The sequence below is a fragment of the Betta splendens genome, chromosome 24 (genome assembly GCF_900634795.4).
Source record: "Betta splendens chromosome 24, fBetSpl5.4, whole genome shotgun sequence".
NCBI lineage: Eukaryota > Metazoa > Chordata > Actinopteri > Anabantiformes > Osphronemidae > Betta > Betta splendens.
Window position 1 is genome coordinate 1 of NC_040901.2, and position 22,500 is coordinate 22,500.

General features: G+C 49.9%; 1 long non-coding RNA gene, 2 other non-coding genes and 1 pseudogene across 3 annotated transcripts; 2 read left to right on the top strand and 2 right to left on the bottom strand.

Moving 5' to 3' along the window:
- Positions 1–5,508: 5,508 nt before the first annotated feature.
- LOC129603738 (piggyBac transposable element-derived protein 4-like) lies at positions 5,509–10,307 on the bottom strand (annotated as a pseudogene).
- Positions 10,308–11,221: 914 nt separating this feature from the next.
- LOC129603733 (uncharacterized) lies at positions 11,222–12,396 on the bottom strand. Its single transcript, XR_008693937.1, has 3 exons — positions 12,338–12,396; positions 11,940–12,055; positions 11,222–11,760 (listed from the first exon to the last, which is right to left on the bottom strand). It is a non-coding gene; the product is annotated as an uncharacterized LOC129603733 (long non-coding RNA).
- Positions 12,397–15,386: 2,990 nt separating this feature from the next.
- On the top strand, positions 15,387–15,577 carry LOC114850202 (U2 spliceosomal RNA). Its single transcript, XR_003784785.1, has one exon. It is a non-coding gene; the product is annotated as a U2 spliceosomal RNA (small nuclear RNA).
- A 1,622-nt stretch (positions 15,578–17,199) lies between these two features.
- On the top strand, positions 17,200–17,272 carry trnav-cac (transfer RNA valine (anticodon CAC)). Its single transcript has one exon. It is a non-coding gene; the product is annotated as a tRNA-Val (tRNA).
- Positions 17,273–22,500: the final 5,228 nt, after the last annotated feature.

Sequence of the window (22,500 nt, forward strand, 5' to 3'; positions counted from 1 at the left end):
AGATAACAGATGCAGTAACGGTAAGTGGGTTATATTCTTGTTTCCTGCAGGCCAATAAAACGAGAAGATAAAAGTCCAAGCTGGCTTCAGTAGTTTCGTACGGTCAGGGAGAGAGGCTGCAATGAAGAGCGTTACACTAATGGGTGATTGTTTCATATTTTCGTCTGTTTTTGATGCACGTGACCGACATTTATAGCGTTGTAGCCCGGACTTTGCTGTTTATTATAGACACGCCTAAAATCAGATTAATTCATATTGAATTCATGGGTAACCTCCCCATTTTCTTTTGCTATTTCATCCTCACTTATCAGGTTCACTGAAGAAATGGAACTGATGGTCACACAGATTTATGGAGGCAGACATCCAAACCTAGATTGGACCTCCAGGAGAGACGAGTGTGGCCACTGGGACGTGCCCATTTATGGACTTAAAGGTGAATATTGTGCAGTGTTGCCAGATGGGGAAATAAGAATAAGAAAACCTTTAATAGTCCCGCAGTGGGGAAATTACTTCTCACAACAGCAGTACAGATGAGCGAGAATACAGGTACAGAACAGTTTGTGTTGGCACAGTACAAAGCAGTACAGTACAGTTAGAGTGAGTATGAGGTCATTGCAGGGTTATTGCACGGTAATGGGTATAAGATTTGTACCGGTAACATTATACATGATTGTTCACAGATTTACACAAATATTGTGCAGAGCAGGTTGCTATATAAACCACTGATGCAGTGGGTGAGTGACTGTAGTGGGACGTGGTCAACAGTTCTGATTTATACAGTCTGACAGCAGCAGCAGGTAGGAAGGATCTACGATATCTCTCCTTCACACAGCGAGGGTGGATCAGTCTGCTACCGAAGCTGCTCTCCAGAGCAGACAGTGAGTCCTCCAGTGGGTGAGAGTCCTGGTCCATGATGGATGTCAGTTTAGCCAGGACCCTTCTCTCACCCACCTCCTGCACCGTGTCCAGAGTGCAGCCCAGGACAGAGCTGGACCTCTTGATGATCCTGTCCAGTCTCTTCCTGTCCCTCACTGTGATGCTGCTGCCGCCCCAGCAGACCACACCGTACAGGATGGCTGATGCCACCACAGAGTCATAGAAGGTCTTCAGGAGTGGCCCCCTCACTCCTCCTCAGCAGGTACAGTCTGCTCTGACCCTTCCTGTACAGTGCATCCGTGTTATGAGTCCAGTCCAGTTTTTTTGTTCAGATGCACACCCAGGTACTTGTAAGAGTCCACTCTCTCAATGTCCCTTCCCTGGATGTGCATCGGTGGGATGACAGCAGGCTGCCGTCTGCGGAAATCCACCACCATCTCCTTCGTTTTCCCTGCATCGATCAGGAGGTGGTCCCGCTGGCACCAGTCCACAAAGTTCTGAGTGAGTCCTCTGTACTCTGCGTCGTCATCATCGGTGATCAGTCCGACGATCGCAGAGTTGTCAGAGAACTTCTGCAGAACACAGCTGTCCGTGTTGTGTCTGAAGTCTGAAGTGTAGAGGGTGAAGAGGAAGGGGGCCAGTACAGTCCCCTGTGGGGACTCCTCCAGTTTGTATTTCAGAAGCACCGGCTGGATGGTGTTGAAGGCACTGGAGAAGTCAAAGAACATGATCCTCACAGTGCTGCCGGGCTTCTCTAGGTGAGAAAGAGCTCACTTCTCACCTGGGTGCTGGAGAAGGATAGGGGTTGAGGGAGTGTCTCAGTGTGGTGTGAAGTGAGGGGGTGTTGTTGGTATGAGTCGCCAGTCGTCAGGGCTGAGGGTAGAGGGCTTTGTGTAAAGGTGTGAAGGGCTGTGGGGGCTGGTAATCCAGTGGTATGAGGTGACAAAAGGTTTGGAGGCAGCTGCTGGGAGGTGTGAGTGGGTGCTTGGTCAAACCTATTAAAGTGTGAGTTCAGCTCGTTGACCCAGCTCGGGTCCCCCTCGGCCTGTGGGTGTGGAGCTTTGAGGCCTGACATGGTTTCCAGGCTCCTCCACACCTCACTGACAATGTTCTGCTGCAGCTGCTCCTCCATCTTCCTCCTGTAGCTGGACTTCCCCTCACGGATTTTCCTCCTCACCTCCTCCCTGTCCCCTGATTTAAATGCTCTCTTCTTCTCCTTTGGCAGAACTTTAATATCAGAGGTGACCCACGGCTTGTTGTTGGTGAAACACCGAACCCGCCTGGTGGGAACGGTGTTTTCCCAGCAGAAGTTGATGTAATCCGTTACACAGTCTGTTATTGCGTTAATGTCCTCCCCATGTGGCTCGCAGAGCTCCGTCCACACAGTGGTGTTTAAAACAGTCCCTGAGAGCCTCCTCGCTCTCAGCTGTCCACCTCTTCACTGTGCGGGGCACCACCGGCTGCCTGTGTACAACAGGTTTATACACAGGCAGGAGATGCAGGATGTTGTGGTCAGCTCTGCCCAGTGGTGGGAGGCAGGATGCAGTGTAGGCCTCTTTGGTGTTGGCGTAGAATAAGTCCAAGGTTTTATTGTCTCTGGTGGGGCAGGTCACATACTGGGTGTATGTAGGCAGAGCAGCTGAGGGAGGTGCATGGTTAAAGTCCCCAGAGATCAGGAAGAGGGCCTGTGGGTGCTGTGTTTGCAGCCTGCTGGTGACTGAGAGCAGGGTCTCAAAAGCTGTGTCAGCGTTAGCGGAGGGTGGGACGTACACAGCAATTATTATAACGTGTGTGTGAACTCCCGTGGCAGGTAGAATGGCCTCATGCCCACCGCTAACAGCTCAATGTCTCTGTTACACGGCTTCATTTTGACATACACCACCTGATGTTCACAAACACAGCCAGACCCCCTCCCTTCCTCTTGGCCTGAAGCGTCTCGTTTTCTCCCGTCGTAGTTTTCCGGCGCGGCGCCCACGTCGGGTCTTCACCAGCACCTCAGCGGTGATCTCGTGTCTGTCTCTGGGCAGAACTACGGCGCTGCGCAGCGCGATCAGCTGCTCCGCGGTGTAAACAATGCGCGCTCTGACCCCGACGCACATCGTAGATTTAAAACAGCGTTTGTACTGCGCCAAACTTAGAAAAACTATATAAAAGCTGTGTACAGGTTGTGTACACTAATGCTACTAACAAAACACTAGAAAGACAAACTTGAGTAGGTGAAGAAAGTAATAAATAGAAGTAAGAGGACAGGAGCTGTTGTGACCAGCAGCCAGCTCGACCGGCGCCCGAGGAAAAAAAGAAGAAGAAGAAGAAGAAAAAAAGAAATATAGTACTGTCGCTTTTAAGATGATCACATTTTAACCCAAACTATCGTATGAAATTTAACAACTTTAACCCTCACGCAGCTCTCATTTTTAGACCCCACGAGGGCAACGGAGGAGGGTTTTACATCTGACCCCACAAGTGGGTGAGGATGTGCAGTGGGGGGTGGTGGTCGGGGTCACGCCGGACCCCACGAGGACACCGAAAGTGCAGGTTAGGAGGAGGTAGCTGGGGGTCACGCCGGACCCCAGGAGGAAAGCGAACGTGCAGGTTAGGAGGAGGGAGGTGGGGGTCACGCCAGACCCCAGGAGGAAAGCGAACGTGCAGGTTAGGAGGAGGGAGGAGGGGGTCACGCCAGACCCCACGAGGACACAGAACGTGCAGGTTAGGAGGAGGGAGGAGGGGGTCACGCCGGACCCCAGAAGGAAAGCGAACGTGCAGGTTGGGAGGAGGGAGGTGGGGGTCACGCCAGACCCCAGGAGGAAAGCGAACGTGCAGGTTAGGAGGAGGGAGGAGGGGGTCACGTCGGACCCCACGAGGACACAGAAAGTGCAGGTTAGGAGGAGGTAGCTGGGGGTCACGCCGGACCCCAGGAGGAAAGCGAACGTGCAGGTTAGGAGGAGGGAGGAGGGGGTCACGCCGGACCCCAGGAGGAAAGCGAACGTACAGGTTAGGAGGAGGGAGGAGGGGGTCACGCCAGACCCCAGGAGGAAAGCGAACGTGCAGGTTAGGAGGAGGGAGGAGGGGGTCACGCCGGACCCCAGGAGGAAAGCGAACGTGCAGGTTAGGAGGAGGGAGGAGGGGGTCACGCCGGACCCCAGGAGGGAAAGCGAACGTGCAGGTTAGGAGGAGGGAGGAGGGGGTCACGCCAGACCCCACGAGGACACAGAACGTGCAGGTTAGAAGGAGAGAGGTGGGGGTCACGCCGGACCCCAGGAGGAAAGCGAACGTGCAGGTTGGGAGGAGGGAGGAGGGGGTCACGCCGGACCCCACGAGGACACAGAACGTGCAGGTTAGGAGGAGGGAGGAGGGGGTCATGCCAGACCCCACGAGGACACAGAACGTGCAGGTTAGGAGGAGAGAGGTGGGGGTCACGCCGGACCCCACGAGGAAAGCAAACGTGCAGGTTGGGAGGAGGGAGGAGGGGGTCACGCCAGACCCCACGAGGACACAGAACGTGCAGGTTAGGAGGAGAGAGGTGGGGGTCACGCCGGACCCCAGGAGGAAAGCGAACGTACAGGTTAGGAGGAGGGAGGAGGGGGTCACGCCAGACCCCAGGAGGAAAGCGAACGTGCAGGTTAGGAGGAGGGAGGAGGGGGTCACGCCAGACCCCACGAGGACACAGAACGTGCAGGTTAGAAGGAGAGAGGTGGGGGTCACGCCGGACCCCACGAGGACACAGAACGTGCAGGTTAGGAGGAGAGAGGTGGGGGTCACGCCGGACCCCAGGAGGAAAGCGAACGTGCAGGTTGGGAGGAGGGAGGTGGGGGTCACGCCAGACCCCACGAGGACACAAAACGTGCAGGTTAGGAGGAGGGAGGAGGGGGTCACGCCGGACCCCAGGAGGAAAGCGAACGTGCAGGTTGGGAGGAGTGAGGTGGGGGTCACGCCGGACCCCACGAGGACACAGAAAGTGCAGGTTAGGAGGAGGGAGGTGGGGGTCACGCCAGACCCCACGAGTGCACAGAAAGTGCAGGTTAGGAGGAGGTAGCTGGGGTCACGCCAGACCCCACGAGTGCACAGAAGGTGCAGGTTAAGAGGAGGTAGCTGGGGGTCACGCTCGACCCCACGAGGACACAGAAAGTGCAGGTTAGGAGGAGAGAGGAGGGGGTCACGCCGGACCCCACGAGGACACAGAAAGTGCAGGTTAGGAGGAGAGAGGTGGGGGTCACGCCGGACCCCACGAGGACACAGAAAGTGCAGGTTAGGAGGAGGGAGGTGGGGGTCACGCCAGACCCCACGAGTGCACAGAAAGTGCAGGTTAGGAGGAGGTAGCTGGGGGTCACGCCGGACCCCACGAGGACACAGAAAGTGCAGGTTAGGAGGAGAGAGGGGGGGGGGGGGGTCACACTCGACCCCACGAGGACACAGAAAGTGCAGGTTAGGAGGAGAGAGGTGGGGGTCACGCCGGACCCCAGGAGGAAAGCGAACGTGCAGGTTAGGAGGAGGGAGGTGGGGGTCACGCCGGACCCCAGGAGGAAAGCGAACGTGCAGGTTAGGAGGATCCACAGGTTGGAGGATGGAGAATCTCTGTCTGGAGAATTTGTGTGTGTGTGTGTGTGTGTGTGTGTGTGTGTGTGTGTGTGTGTGTGTGTGTGTGTGTGTGTGTGTGTGTGTGTGTGTGTGTGTGTGTGTGTGTGTGTGTGGGAATACAAGGAGGGCCGTGACGTTGTGTGTTTCCAAGTTGGAAACTTCCCAGGTTGGAGAAAAAAAAAACAAAATACCCTAATTCAAATGCTTTTGCTTTATTTTATTAATTATTTTTCTTTTACATGTTACACTTTGTTTGTAAATAGTGTTACTACACTGACAACAACAAAAACATCAACAATAGTATAAAACACACGGAATATTATTAGTATTATGATTATTATTATTATTATTATTATTATTATTATTATTATTATTTCATTTGCTAATGAACAAACAAATTATCTTCAGGAGCGAGGGGCGCAGTCTGAACAGCAGAAGAGCAAATGTCTGTGGCAGATGTATCTCTCGCACCGATGGCAAACGTTGTTTGTTTTGCGGTCCCTCGCGCGCGGACAAATTTGACACCTTTTCCTCTTGCCCTTTTGCGCCCGGTCGCTAGCGGTGGAACCGAGGCCGTCGTGTTCTCCTCCGTCACCCTCATCGTCCCCGTCTTCACCCCAGACGAGGTCTGCGGTGAGGGCCTGCCGCTGCTGCTGCTGCTGCTGCTGCTGCTCCTGCTGCTCCTGCTCCTGCTGCTCCTGCTGCTGTTGCTGCTGCCCCGAGTCCGGAAGAGCAGGACAGGGAGCGGGAGGAGGACCCGCACGGGTGTCCCGAACCCCCTTCTGAAGCGTCCGCACGAGCGAGGCGGACGCTTCGCCGCGAGGCGGATGGCGCCTTCTGCGGATGAGAGGAGTCACGAGCGCCTTGCCCAGCTGCTCTAGAAACACCCTCCTCTTGCTGCGGTTGCCGGGCATCCAGTCCGGGTGGGCCTCCCGCCACACGACTGAAAGCGTTGTAGCAAGACACGTCTAGGACGTTGTGAAACACCGCCACGGGCCAGCGCGCCGTCTTTCTCCTGCAGCTGTAGGTTCCTATCACCTTGTCCAGGTTGTCTACGCCTCCCTTGGTGGCGTTGTAGTCTAGGACGGCAAAGGGCTTTTTGTCCCGCCGTCCTGCGTCGACGAGGAGGACGTCGTCGGCGGCCGTGGCGGCCGAGTGTAGCGTGCTCATCAGGATCACGTTTTTGTTTTTCTTGGGCACGTAGGACACCAGGACGGTGCTGGGAGTGAAGGCAAACGCGGAGGAGAAGGCGCTCCTGCCCTTGACCGAGAGGAGCGCCGGCGGCAATTCCGGCTTGTTCTTGCGAACCGTACCGAGCATGGTGAGCTCCCTGCGCAGGAGCCGCTGGCCCAGTTCGTAGGAAGTGAAAAAGTTGTCGCACGTCACGTTGCGAGGCCCGGCGAGCCCTTCTGTGACGTCCAGCACGACCCGCTGGCCCTGCTTTTTTTTAGAAGCTCTCTTTTCTCCTCCTCCTCCTCCTCCTCCTCCTCCTGGCTTGCCTGTGTATAGCTGCATCTTCCAAGCGTAGCTGGACTTGGCGTCGCACGCCACCCAAAACTTGAGGCCGTATTTTGCTGGCTTGCTAGGCATGTACTGTCTGAAAGAGCAACGACCTACAAAAAATAAAGGTGAGATTTTTAAAAATATATTTTTTTGTGTCTATGTGCCTGTGTGTGTATGTGTGTGTGTCTGTGCCTGTGTCTGCATGTCTGCATGTGTGTGTGTGTGTGTGTGTGTGTGTCTGCCTGTGTTTGTATGTCTGTGTCTGTGTCTGCATGTTTTTTTTTTTTTTTTTTTTGCTTTACCTCTGAAAGGTACCAGTTGCTCGTCCACCGTCACGTTAGGACCCGGGTCGTAGAGGCTGGGCAGCCGCTCCACCCACGCGTCCCAGACCTCTCTCACGGCTGCCAGTTTGTCCGTCGCTCGCCTGGTGGGTCTCGTTTGGCGATCGTCGAAACGCAACAGCTTCGAGTAAGCGTGAAACAACTTGAGCGACATCGTGGCGCGAAAAATGGCCCTGCCGCTCTCGGCGTCCCACAGGCTGGCCACGGCCTCCCCTCGGGACCTGTAGACGCCGGACAAAATCAGGAGGCCCAAGTAGGCTCGCAGGTCGACCTCGTCCATGCCCTTCCAGGCGCTCCCGAGCTTTCGAGAGCCCTCCAGGTTGGTGTTCTCCAGGACGATCCTTTCCACCGCCGGGGTCACAAACATGCGGAAGGTCGATTCAAAGTCGACCGCCTGAGCCGCCGCGTACTCTGTGGGTCCCTGGGCAGAAAGAGGACTAAGAGGGACGTTCCTCGCTTCCTCGCCGTTGCGAAACGCAGCGGAGGACCATTTTATTTTCCCGTCTTTAGAGATAAAAGTTTTATCTTCTTCTTCTTCTTCTTTTTCTTCTTCTTCATCCTCATCCTCGAGTTCTATTTGCTCCAGTCTTTGCACATTTTCTATTATTTCATCATCATCTTCATCATCATCATCATCATTATATTCTTCATCATCAACTTCTTCATCATCATCATCATTATATTCTTCATCATCAACTTCTTCATCTGAAGTGTCCAGCCTTAGATCACATCCCTCGCTGTCTTTTTGTCCTTCATCTGTTTCTGGTCCTGCTGTATCTGCTTCTTCTGCTTCTCCTTTTTCTTTCTCTTCTTCACTTGACACGTCAAGATTCCTCTTCTGGTTCAGAGTCGTCATTAGATTGGCTTAAAAAAATCTGCTCTAGAACCTGTGCGGCGGTGAAACGAGCAGCGGTCATGAAGAGAGAGCGCAAAGCTGGCAGACAAGCTGGCAGGCTGGCAGGCAGGCAGGCAGGCCAATGAGCAGGGGGTCAGGCACGCAAGCATGCAGGAAACGCGGGCACGCAAGCGTCTCCCTAACACCAACTCATAAGTAAGACCGGTTTTCTCTTTTTTTGTTTGTTTTTAGTCCAAGCTACGTGAGGGTGGTGAAATAATTTGCAGGTGAAAGCACACACAAACACAAGTTTCCAAGTTGGAGGAATCTCCACCACGTTGGAGGAATCCTTCTGGTGGGATAAACTGCCACGTTGGAGGATTTTTCACGTTGGACAAACCCAGGTTAGATGATTTTTTCCCACCACGCTGGAGGAATCCTTCTGGTGGGATAAACTGCCGCGTTGGAGGATTTTTCACGTTGGATAAAGTGGAGAAAATGTGTGTGCGTGCGTGCGTGCGTGCGTGCGTGTGGGGTCTTGTTTCCAAGTTGGAGGAATCTCCACCACGCTGGAGGAATCCTTCTGGTGGGATAAACTGCCAGGTTGGAGGATTTTTCACGTTGGATAAAGTGGAGAAAATGTGTGTGCGTGCGTGCGTGCGTGCGTGTGGGGTCTTGTTTCCAAGTTGGAGGAATCTCCACCACGCTGGAGGAATCCTTCTGGTGGGATAAACTGCCAGGTTGGAGGATTTTTCAAGTTGGATAAAGTGGAGAAAGTGTGTGTGTGTGTGTGTGTGTGTGTGTGTGTGTGTGTGTGTGTGTGTGTGTGTGTGTGTGTGTGTGTGTGTGTGTGTGTGTGTGTGTGCGCGGAGCATGGGGTCGTGTTGGACCTAGGGAGGATGCGGAATGTGAGGGTCGTGGTGAAATAATTTGCAGGTGAAAGCACACACACACACAAACACCGAGTTTCCAAGTTGGAGGAATCTTCACCGCGTTGGAGGAATCCTTCCGGTGGGATAAACTGCCACGTTGGAGGATTTTTCACGTTGGATAAAGTGGAGAACGGTTCCCGAGTTCTCTGGTGGTGAGATGATTTCGGTCTCTCTGAGGTTTTAATATGAATTTGAATATGAGTGCATATGAATGCATTGTGTACCCCTTTCTTTGATTACTGTTTTATATTTAATAAATATTTAGTATTTAATCAAAGGTTTTGCTTATTTGGTCTTTATTTTCTCCCTCATAATATAATAATATTCAAATAATGTGTGTGTGTGTGTGTGTGTGTGTGTGTGTGTGTGTGTGTGTGTGTGTGTGTGTGTGTGTGTGTGTGTGTGTGTGTGCGAGCGTGGGGTCGCGTCAGACCCCGGGAGGATGCGGGACGGGTGGGTGGTGAAATCAATTTTTTTTTTATATTTTACATGTATGGGGAGCGTGGCTGCTGCGGGCACGGAGGTCTGCGCTATTGTGTCAACGCTATTCCACCAGTCTCAATGATAGGAGCGCTGCGGCGGAACCTATTGACCAGTCGCCGCCTCATTTCCAATTTTTACACAAGTTTACACAAGTTTTTCCCTCGATTTCCCAGGTTTCCCAGGATTTTTCCGAGTTGGAGGATCCTCCTGGTGGGAATAAATTGCCCCGGTCGGAGGACTTTTTCCACGTTGGACAAAGTGGAGGACGGTTCAGGAGGAGTTGTCTGGCGGTGAGATGACGATGAGCCGGTTGGAGGATCCCTCGCTGGTTCAGATTTTGGGTTGGGTGCCTGTGTGCAGGGGGGGGAGGGAGGTGCGGCGAACCTTAAAAGTCGCAGAGAGAATACGTCGCAGTACCACTTCACCTGACAAGCTTGGAACGAGCGTTTATCCACAGTCTCGTCGAAAGGTTCCAACGCTATGGCCTCTCAAGAAGAAGGTGACCTGCAAACTGACGGCTGCGCGGTGTTCGAGCTGCGGCTCGAGCGGACCACAGACTGTCTGCGCCTTCGCGTAGAAGAAGAGGGAACCCCGTGCCCGTTGGATCATAGCGGATTCCCAGACCCGGAAGGAGGCCTAGGCGAAGGTCTGGAGTGCGATTGTTCGCGTGGGAACGCTCTGGCCGCTGAGGGTGCCTTGAGGGCCTTGTTGGACAAACACATCCTGGCCAGCGACGGACGGTGTGCTCGTGTCAAGGCTCATTACAGGCACCGCCACCTGTCACCGGATCAATTGGCCTTGGACCTGGACGAACTCAGGTTCGCCCACGGCATGGTGGCGTTTCCGGACGCCCTCTTATTTGCCAGCGGTGGCAAATGTTACCTGCTAAACGTAAAGCGATGCGTCATCTGTGCCGGCGCGGGGAGACGACACCGCGACAGATGCAAAGAAGTTTGCGAGAGATTCACGGCGTACCTGACCGACACCCAGCTGGACGACGACTACGGGCGCAAGCCTCTGCTGTACACGAAAAGGCAGAGCGAGAGGAGCGTGGTCGGCCCTCGCACTGCGGACAACCTGTTCAGGGAGCTGGGCAGCCGTGAGGGCATGTCGTATGAGCTGGACACCGTAGACACTCACGTGTGTGATGCGTGCGGCGTCAGGCTTTCCCGTTTCGTAGCGGGTGACAACATGCTGAGAGAGCATGTGTATCACGTGCACGTTGCCGGAGTGGAGGAGTGCGACTTCCTGGCGAAAAAGTTCTCTGGCAGAGAAAGCGTCCGGAAAGCAATGATAGGCAAGGAGCGTTACAGAAGGGGCTACGTGGCGTTCCCCGAGTTGATGCTGAAGGAGGCCGTGGAAGGCCATGTCGGCTTTGGCTACGATATGCCCTGCGTCGTGTGCGGCTCGCGGCGGAGCGAGAGCCACAACCAACGCTGCGGGATACTGATGCTGGCGCTGCTGCGAAAGTTGCTTCGCGTCAAGTTTTGATGAGCCGAGAATCCCGTTGATGAAGATTAAAAAAAACAAAAAAAGGGCCGTATTCAATTTCTTTCTACGCCTGCCTCTGTTGCTTTACGCGTACCGATTAAATTATACTGTACGGAATGCGCCTTGTACTCGTTTATTTCATAACTGTTTTATATTATTAAATAAACTTTTGGCATTTAATCAAATGTTTTTGCCTGTTTGGTCTGTTTTATTTTTCGTTTAAAATGGTCAGCCCTTGCACGCAGCTGTCTGCTTGCATCATCATCATCATCATCATCATCATCATCATGTTCGTCATCATCATCATGTTCATCATCAGTGGGCCTGTGGCACGGGTGGAGGTAAAGGGGAGGAAAGGAGAAGGAAAAATAAAAAACAAAAAAAATGGGGTCGCGCCGGACCCCGGCAAGACGCCTGACGGGGAGGTACAGGGGGCTGGGGTAGCGCCTGACCCCGGGAGGATGCGGGACGGGGAGGTACAGGGGGCTGGGGTCACGCCGGACCCCGGCAGGATGAGGGATGGGGAGGTTCCGTGGGCTGGGGTCGCGCCGGACCCCGGCAGGATGAGGGACGGGGAGGTTCCGTGGGCTGGGGTCGCGCCGGACCCCGGCAGGACGAGGGACGGGGAGGTACAGGGGGCTGGGGTCGCGCAGTTCATCTGAACTCGATGATCGTGCAGCCTCCTGCTGAGGGATGTTGGCCAGGAAGCAACACTGAACATAACCTGCAGGAGATAAAAAAAAAACTATTTAAAGGGCTTTGTAGTTAAAAATAGTAAAGCCCCACTGAATCGTTAATACGTTACTGCTCAACGTATGCCCTCAGACTGATGGCAGGAATTAATGTAGAAACATCAAAGGGAGGTAAACAATAATTCATGATCGTAGATGTTCGTACTCGTACATGGCGGTTAAAAGAAGGCAGATTGCAACTAGTCGCTGTCGCTTCGTTCTGCCTTTTGCAAGACGCGCTTTCCACTGGACGGCAGCAGTTCCTTAGAAGCCCTGGTTTTGTTTTTACTGTGGAGAGAGGAAACAAACAGTGACCATGCAGAACAGAGATGGGACACGTCTGGTTTAAGGGAAAAGTATTTAACACTACAGCTATGCAATGCTGAAAGTCTCATGCAACTGTTCCGTAGCAGCTAATGTTTATCAAAGTGACATCCGATCACAGTTTCTCTGTGTGTGTGTGTGTGTGTGTGTGTGTGTGTGTGTGTGTGTGTGTGTGTGTGTGTGTGTGTGTGTGTGTGTGTGTGTGTGTGTGTGTGTGTGTGTGTCTTGTAGTTTAAAGATACTTACGCCTCTTTTTCAGCCAGTTCTAATGCATCATTTATCTTTTTTAACATGTTTTAGCGCTCACGGCCTTTAACCTGCAGAAAAAAAAAGGATTTAAATTGAGAGCTGCAATTCTGTGACAACACTAGTTTTTTTAAATACTTTGTGTGTGTACTAACTGGCAACATAAGTACTTCCTCCTCGTCTGTGCTTGAACCAGACTTCCTTTTGCACATATCAGGATCTGTTGCTGGGGCACTTTCTAGAAAAGCAAAACGTGATCCGTAAGATAGAAGACAGCCAAGGTGCAAAGACAAACCCAGCATTAATAAACAAACACATACTTCTTTTCTTCACTTGTTTGGCCCCTGTCTGAAGTTTGGCACTATTTGCCTCCTCTGTTTTACGATCCCTGCCGGGACACGCGCAGACACGCACCTCGAAGCATCTTCGGCCCAAAAGTTGTCCGCTAAAAGACAGTAGAAAAACATTTACTAAGGGTGCAAAAGCTATCTTTGAGGTGGGATAACAGTGATGCACAACTTCAACTTCAAGTTACATTTAGAAACAAAATAAACATAAAACAGGCAAATACATAAAGCAGGAGATCAAGTTACACCACGTCGACCCTCGGTTTCCATGTAACACTACTCTTTATCCAGCAAATACATTTCAGCTCACACCAATCCTGGTAGATGAAACCATACGTACTCTGAAGTCTCAAGGGTCAGGATGGTGAGGATGGGTCTGCGGTTCATGCCTCCCATGCAGGAGCTGTTGCACATGAAGTTGAACAGGATTGTGGTGATCTCTGAGCCCGGCTGAAACACATGCAGGATAGTAGTCGTTTAGTGCACAGGTAATTTCAGGGATGACAAACCGTGAAAGCGGAACGAGAGGCACAACAGAATAATAACATTTAATTGCTACGTTAGGGGAAAGGTCAGAAGTGAGAGGCAGTGATACCTGGGGCGGCTCATAGGGAACAGTCACACTGTGCCTTTTTGTGTTGTAATCCTCAAGATACTGAGGCCTTTGGCTGCCCTCCACTCTGATCACTGATGACTGCGATGGTCTGCAGCTGAAAAGGAAAAACAAAGCCAAAGCATCTCTCTCTCTCGTTTTCTTTTAACAAACATTTTAAAACAGAAGGTATTATTTCACTGAAACGCTTTTCTTACCGTCTCCATTCTGGTGATGTGGACACCTGCGGACCACATCTGCCAGATGTTCCGTCTTCTTGTAGACAGCCATTACTCTGAGAACCGCACCGTGTGGAGGTTTACAACCAGGCTCAACTCCCCCGCAGACCGGTGGACAAGTCGCAGGGGGCGGGAGCTCCTCGACAGACCACCCTAACCTCAACTAAACCTGCCAACAGCAGCGCGCTGATCAGTGACTCGCTGTGGAAACATCGATGCCATCGGCTCTTCACACGCAGCGACTCGCTCTGGGCACGAAAATTTAGCAAATGGCCACAATGAACAAGGCTGCACACGAACGCCACAATGAGAGCTACGAAAGAATGGGTTTCTAACGCGGCGCCAAGACCCCGGCAGGACGCTTGACGGGGAGGTTCCGTGGGCTGGGGTCACGCCGGACCCCGGGAGGACGCCTGACGGGGAGGTACAGGGGGCTGGGGTCGCGCCGGACCCCGGGAGGACGCGGGACGGGGAGGTTCCGTGGGCTTGGGTCGCGACGGACCCCGGGAGGACGCGGGACGGGGAGGTTCCGTGGGCTTGGGTCGCGACGAACCCCGGGAGGACGCGGGACGGGGAGGTTCCATGGGCCGGGGTCGCGCCGGACCCCGGCAGGACGAGGGGCGGGGAGGTACAGCGAGCTGGGGTCGCGCCGGACCCCGGGAGGATGTGGGACGGGGAGGTACAGCGGGCTGGGGTCGTGCCGGACCCCGGGAGGACACGGGACGGGGAGGTACAGGGAGCTGGGGTCGCGCCTGACCCCGGGAGGACGCCTGGCGGGGAGATTCCGTGGGCTGGGGTCGCGCCAGACCCCGGGAGGACGAGGGACGGGCCTGTGACGAAGAAGGGAGGGGTGACCGAGCCGCCGCGGATCCTGCGACGCGTAGGTGCCTTGTGGCCAAAAAACGTAAAAAGAATCAAAAGTTTCATAGTTTGTCTCGTGGGGTCAGACTGACCCCCTCGAAGGCTGCGTGAGGGTTAAGCAACGTACAGGAATAAAATCTGGTGTCCGGCAAAAAAAAAAGTCAGCTTCTGTCCAGCCGATGTGTTTACTGTACCTTTGGAAAGGAGCGCTGTGATTGGTTGTTGGGGGTCCGCGTGTCGACTCAGCCCCGACGAATCGGACAGCGTAACTGTCTACGGTGACCTGTAGACCGTAGACATTCCACACTGTAGACTGTAGACTTTGCACTACCGTAGAAACAGGTTCTGCGATCTCCCCAAATGTAGGAATCTCGACTGCATAATTTCTGGTAGTGGGGGACTGCGTTCGCGCTCTCCTCTGATTAAGTGTTCAAAAGATATTGTCGTTGACTGTCGCATGAATCCCATGAATGAAGCTATGGCTCACATAAAAAATCTGCTCTCAAATTTGTTCTGTAACTATTCTACTGTAATAAATACAAGCTTCATTCATTCAGTTGAGTGTTACCGTACCCGTTTTATTTATTACATTTCGATGCATTTCTCTTTTCTCCACTAGATGTGGAAGCTGCAGTTTTATTTGTCAACTTATTAATCGAGCAAACAGTTTTTCTTCAGTGAGAAAGATGATAGATTTGTTGGTATTAGCTCATATGAGGCTAGACTAGTTAACAAGAAGTAATAATGACAAACGTCATCAGCACCAATTTATTATGAATCCTATTGGACAATAGCCTGTCACATGACCCAGTGGCGCCCTACTAACCATGTCTTTAAACATTTAAAGAACAACCCTTTGTTTTCTGTAAGCGTTGCACATCTTAGCATTTGGTCCCACTGGACCACACTGCTAAACTCTAATCTACTGGTCAACTGAACGTAGACGTTTGCACCGTCACTGAGACTGACTGTTGGGAGAATGTGTACTTCAGCTTCTACGTCATGGCAGTATCGCTTCTCGGCCTTTTGGCTAAGATCAAGTGTAGTATCTGTTCTTATCAGTTTAATATCTGATACGTCCCCTACCCGGGGACCATATATTAAATTGTTTTTTGGAGCAGGGAGATGGAATAGGGGCTTGCTCCGTCCACTCCGCGCATCGACCCAGTATTGCAGTACTTCTGGGAACGGTGCACCCAGTATGGATGTAAAAATGGTAGATTCTGCTCATTATTCATTAGAAAGTTATGTATCCATATGTTTGACAGGATATTGATCTCCGCAAAACTCAGTGTAAAATACTTTGTAACATCTAAGATGTGGTTCCACTACACAGCAATGTCAAACTTTCCACCTACAGATTGTATGACATATGCAGGAACCACTCATGAAAAGCATCTCCTGATCTCAGCTCAGTTCTAAATGAGGTTCAGTGACACACATTCATGTAAACGCCAAGTCATATATTCAAAGATTGAATCCTTTATTCTGTGATCCCAACGTAGTCATCATGTGCTCTGTGACTGGTTAGGTTCAACACTCTTCTTGTAACATTCTTACAAAAACAACTAATCTCTTGTGTCCCGTCATACATCAAGTTCTAACATCTGATATTCTGTTTGACCGTCTAATAGTTTATGGTTTGTATCTGTCCTTTACACCCTGATCATGGTATCTCCCCTGCCAGGTATGTATGAGTTGCTGAACCCGCGCTCAGGAGAGCTTTTCACACGTGATCGCTAATGACTGACGGTGCTGAAAATCTTTGAACTCACAAAGTACAACATCCTAGAGGGACATCTCCCATCATGCATTGCTGGAGTTAATGCGGTTCCTCAAGTCACGGCTGAAATTAGACAATCAGCGCTCGCACCCGCTCCTGCGTGGTTAGAAAGCGACTCGACATTTCTTTTAACACAGACCGGTACATATATTTTAGGTCAGAGAGTTTGATTTTGCACATTACTGAAATTGCAAAGCTGCCTGTGGACGTATGGTGACCTGTTTTGCGGTAGGAAATAATTGTTGGTTTCCGCGAAAGTATGAAGTGGGCCAGTAAAATATTGTGAATGTGTGCAACATGGCATGGTCATGTAGTGGTTATCACGTTTACTTCACACGCAAAAGGTCCCTTGTTTGATGCCAGGCAGAAACAGGTAAGTTTTTCTTTCAACTTTCTCTATGCAGGGGCTATTTTTATGCCACTGTAGCCATGTACAAAATATCAATATAGTAGAAATGCATGACACATGATCTGTTGATTCTTCTAAAAAGCACCAAATCAAACGTGAGGACATGGTTGCGTCTTGCATCTCAGAGTTTGTACATCTGTTGCTGAAACCTGGGATGGACCGAAGGATGCAGATCTTCAGTCTAACACTCTCCCGCCTGAGCTACTCCAGTAAGAAAGAGGTACTTTGTGGTGGTCAAAAGCAGTTATCCTCAGCTGGTATTTATAAAAGAAAGTAAATTCATGCATCGTGTGGAGGGATGACAAAGAAAAACACTCCCCGTCAGGGAATCGAACCCTGGTCTTCTGTGTGACAAGCGGAGATACTGGCCACTATACTAACGAGGACCAAGTTCACCATCTTGTGGTTTGTGGATGACCAAGTCACACGTAACACACAATTTTTGTGTGGGATTTTAGCTACAACAAAGCAAGTTTGTGGTTTAAGGATTTAGCAAAGTGACCAAAAACCCTTGGGGGCTCCGCTTTAGCTCCATTGATTCCCATGTACCCATGGAAAGCATAGTGGGCACCTGCAACAGGTTTTTTTGGAAGGCTCCTTCCTCGAGAACTTTCTCTCTCTGTGTTCGGTGGTTTCTGTGGTGTAGTGGTTATCACATTTACCTCACACGCAAAAGGCCCCTGGTTCGAAACCAGGCAGAAACTTTAAAGTAATTTTTTGTCCGATGTAGGTAATCAATGTGTGTGACAGCCCATGAGCGTTCACAAGATGGCCAGTCAGAACTGCATTTCTTGTGAAAGAGTCCCAGAATATGGCAAAGTGCACTGGCAAATTTTTGTTCACTAAAGGACTGTCCTGTCAACATTCCAAAAAGACATGCTATCGTTGCTTGCTTTTCAGCCTGAATGAGACTTTGAAACGCACATCAACACAAAATGCTGACCTGGCAGGACTCCAATGGTCCTAGAGACACTGCAGAGGAGGGTTGTCAACGACTCCACTTTTTGCTAGCATACTCTGGCATACTAATTTGGACTTGAGAAGGAATTATATTTAAGGGGGCAAGAGGGTCTTGAGAAGAGAGCAGTCAACTGTTGCAGCCATCTTGGGTGGCTGCCATTGTTGGTGTGTCTAGCCAGAGCAGTGTGTGTTGGAATGGAGGCCATAAACCTGTTAGGGTTTTAGGCTGCACTAGATAATTTTCTGTCCAGGAACCTCAACGTCGGATTTAGCAAGAGCAATTCAAAGTCATGTTGTTCAAAAAGTGAGTCGAAGATTCTGCTTAAAAAGGAAGTCAATGTGCAACATGGCGTGGTCATGTAGTGGCTATCACGTTTGCTTCACACGCAAAAGGTCCCTTGTTTGATGCCAGGCAGAAACAGGTAAGTTTTTCTTTCAACGTTCTCTATGCAGGGGCTATTTTTATGCCACTGTAGCCATGTACAAAATATCAATATAGTAGAAATGCATGACACATGATCTGTTGATTCTTCTAAAAAGCACCAAATCAAACGTGAGGACATGGTTGCGTCTTGCATGTCAGAGTTTGTACATCTGTTGCTGAAACCTGGGATGGACCGAAGAATGCAGATCTTCAGTCTAACACTCTCCCGCCTGAGCTACTCCAGTAAAAAAGAGGTACTTTGTGGTGTTCAAAAGCAGTTATCCTCAGCTGGTATTTATAAAAGAAAGTAAATTCATGCATCGTGTAGAGGGATGACAAAGAAAAGCGCTCCCCGTCAGGGAATCAAACCCTGGTCTTCTGCACAACAAGAGGAGATACTGGCCACTATACTAACGAGGACCAAGTTCGCCATCTTGTGGTCTGTGGATGACCAACTCACACGTAACACACAATTTTTGTGTGGGATTTTAGCTGCAACAAAGCAAGTTTGTGGTTTAAGGATTTAGCAAAGTGACCAAAAACCCTTGGAGGCTCCGCTTTAGCTCCAATTGATTCACATGTACCCATGGAAAGCATAGTGGGCACCTGCAACAGGTTTTTTTGGAAGGCTCTTTCCTCAAGAACTGTCTCTCTCAGCGTTCTGTGGTGTAGTGGCTATCACATTTGCATCATACGCAAAAGGCCCCTGGTTTGAAACCAGGCAGAAACTTTAAAGTAATTTTTTGTCCGATGTAGGTAATTAATGTGTGTGACAGCCCATGAGCCTTCACAAAATGGCCAGTCGAAACTGCATTTCCTGTGAAGGAGTCCCAGAATATGGCAAAGTGCACTGGCAAGTTTTTGTTCACTGAAGGACTGTCCTGTCAACATTCCAAAAAAACATGCTATTGTTGCTTGCTTTTCAGCCTGAATAAAACTTTGAAACGCACATCAACACAAAATGCTGAACTGGCAGGACTCCAAAGGTCCTAGAGACACTGCAGAGGAGGGTTGTCAACGGATCCACTTTTTGCTAGCATACTCTGGCGTACTAATTTGGACTTGAGAAGGAATCATATTTAAGGGGGCAAGAGGGTCTTGAGAAGAGAGCAGTCAACTGTTGCAGCCATCTTGGGTGGCTGCCATTGTTGGTGTGTCTAGCCAGAGGAGTGTGTGTTGGAATGGAGGTCATGGACCTGTTAGGGTTTTAGGCTGCACTAGATAATTTTCTGTCCAGGAACCGCAACGTCGGATTTAGCAAGAGCAATTCAAAGTCATGTTGTTCAAAAGGTGAGTCGAAGATTCTGCTTAAAAAGAAAGTCAATGTGCAACATGGCATGGTCATGTAGTGGTTATGACGTTTGCTTCACACGCAAAAGGTCCCTTGTTTGATGCCAGGCAAAAACAGGTACGTTTTTCTTTCAACTTTCTCTATGAAGGGGCTATTTTTATGCCACTGTAGCCATGTACAAAATATCAATATAGTAAAAATGCATGACACATGATCTGTTGATTCTTCTAAAAAGCACCAAATGAAACGTGAGGACATGGTTGCGTCTTGCATCTGAGAGTTTGTACATCTGTTGCTGAAACCTGAGATGGACCGAAGGATGCAGATCTTCAGTCTAACACTCTCCCGCCTGAGCTACTCCAGTAAAAAGGAGGTACTTTGTGGTGGTCAAAAGCAGTTATCCTCAGCTGGTATTTATAAAAGAAAGTAAATTCATGCATCGTGTAGAGGGATGACAAAGAAAAGCGCTCCCCGTCAGGGAATGAAACCCTGGTCTTCTGCACAACAAGAGGAGATACTGGCCACTATACTAACGAGGACCAAGTTCGCCATCTTGTGGTCTGTGGATGACCAACTCACACGTAACACACAATTTTTGTGTGGGATTTTAGCTGCAACAAAGCAAGTTTGTGGTTTAAGGATTTAGCAAAGTGACCAAAAACCCTTGGGGGCTCCGCTTTAGCTCCAATTGATTCACATGTACCCATGGAAAGCATAGTGGGCACCTGCAACAGGTTTTTTGGAAGGCTCTTTCCTCAAGAACTGTCTCTCTCAGCGTTCTGTGGTGTAGTGGCTATCACATTTGCATCATACGCAAAAGGCCCCTGGTTTGAAACCAGGCAGAAACTTTAAAGTAATTTTTTGTCCGATGTAGGTAATTAATGTGTGTGACAGCCCATGAGCCTTCACAAAATGGCCAGTCGAAACTGCATTTCCTGTGAAGGAGTCCCAGAATAAGGCAAAGTGCACTGGCAAGTTTTTGTTCACTAAAGGACTGTCCTGTCAACATTCCAAAAAGACATGCTATCGTTGCTTGCTTTTCAGCCTGAATGAAACTTTGAAACGCACATCAACACAAAATGCTGAACTGGCAGGACTCCAGAGGTCCTAGAGACACTGCAGAGGAGGGTTGTCAACGGATCCACTTTTTGCTAGCATACTCTGGCGTACTAATTTGGACTTGAGAACGAATTATATTTAAGGGGGCAAGAGGGTCTTGAGAAGAGAGCAGTCAACTGTTGCAGCCATCTTGGGTGGCTGCCATTGTTGGTGTGTCTAGCCAGAGGAGTGTGTGTTGGAATGGAGGTCATAGACCTGTTAGGGTTTTAGGCTGCACTAGATAATTTTCTGTCCAGGAACCGCAACGTCGGATTTAGCAAGAGCAATTCAAAGTCATGTTGTTCAAAGAGTGAGTCGAAGATTCTGCTTAAAAAGGAAGTCAATGTGCAACATGGCATGGTCATGTAGTGGTTATCATGTTTGCTTTACACGCAAAAGGTCCCTTGTTTGATGCCAGGCAGAAACAGGTAAGTTTTTCTTTCAACTTTCTCTATGCAGGGGCTATTTTTATGCCACTGTAACCGTGTACAAATAGTCAATATAGTAGAAATGCATGACACATGATCTGTTGATTCTTCTAAAAAGCACAGAACCTAACGTGAGGACATGGTTGCGTCTTGCATCTGAGAGTTTGTACATCTGTTGCTGAAACCTGGGATGGACCGACAGATGCAGATCTTTAGTCTAACACTAACCCGCCTGAGCTACTCCAGCAAAAAAGAGGTACTTTGTGGTGGTCAAAAGCAGTTATCCTCAGCTGGTATTTATAAAAGAAAGTAAATTCATGCATCGTGTAGAGGGATGACAAAGAAAAGCGCTCCCCGTCAGGGAATCAAACCCTGGTCTTCTGCACAACAAGAGGAGATACTGGCCACTATACTAACGAGGACCAAGTTTGCCATCTTGTGGTCTGTGGATTACCAACTCACACGTAACACACAATTTTTGTTTGGGATTTTAGCTGCAACAAAGCAAGTTTGTGGTTTAAGTATTTAGCAAAGTGACCAAAAACCCTTGGGGGCTCCGCTTTAGCTTCATTGATTCACATGTACCCATGGAAAGCATAGTGGGCACCTGCAACAGGTTTTTTTGGAAGGCTCTTTCCTCAAGAACTGTCTCTCTCAGCGTTCTGTGGTGTAGTGGCTATCACATTTGCATCATACGCAAAAGGCCCCTGGTTTGAAACCAGGCAGAAACTTTAAAGTAATTTTTTGTCCGATGTAGGTAATTAATGTGTGTGACAGCCCATGAGCCTTCACAAAATGGCCAGTCGAAACTGCATTTCCTGTGAAGGAGTCCCAGAATATGGCAAAGTGCACTGGCAAGTTTTTGTTCACTGAAGGACTGTCCTGTCAACATTCCAAAAAGACATGCTATTGTTGCTTGCTTTTCAGCCTGAATAAAACTTTGAAACGCACATCAACACAAAATGCTGAACTGGCAGGACTCCAAAGGTCCTAGAGACACTGCAGAGGAGGGTTGTCAACGGATCCACTTTTTGCTAGCATACTCTGGCGTACTAATTTGGACTTGAGAAGGAATCATATTTAAGGGGGCAAGAGGGTCTTGAGAAGAGAGCAGTCAACTGTTGCAGCCATCTTGGGTGGCTGCCATTGTTGGTGTGTCTAGCCAGAGGAGTGTGTGTTGGAATGGAGGTCATGGACCTGTTAGGGTTTTAGGCTGCACTAGATAATTTTCTGTCCAGGAACCGCAACGTCGGATTTAGCAAGAGCAATTCAAAGTCATGTTGTTCAAAAGGTGAGTCGAAGATTCTGCTTAAAAAGAAAGTCAATGTGCAACATGGCATGGTCATGTAATGGTTATGACGTTTGCTTCACACGCAAAAGGTCCCTTGTTTGATGCCAGGCAAAAACAGGTACGTTTTTCTTTCAACTTTCTCTATGAAGGGGCTATTTTTATGCCACTGTAGCCATGTACAAAATATCAATATAGTAAAAATGCATGACACATGATCTGTTGATTCTTCTAAAAAGCACCAAATGAAACGTGAGGACATGGTTGCGTCTTGCATCTGAGAGTTTGTACATCTGTTGCTGAAACCTGAGATGGACCGAAGGATGCAGATCTTCAGTCTAACACTCTCCCGCCTGAGCTACTCCAGTAAAAAGGAGGTACTTTGTGGTGGTCAAAAGCAGTTATCCTCAGCTGGTATTTATAAAAGAAAGTAAATTCATGCA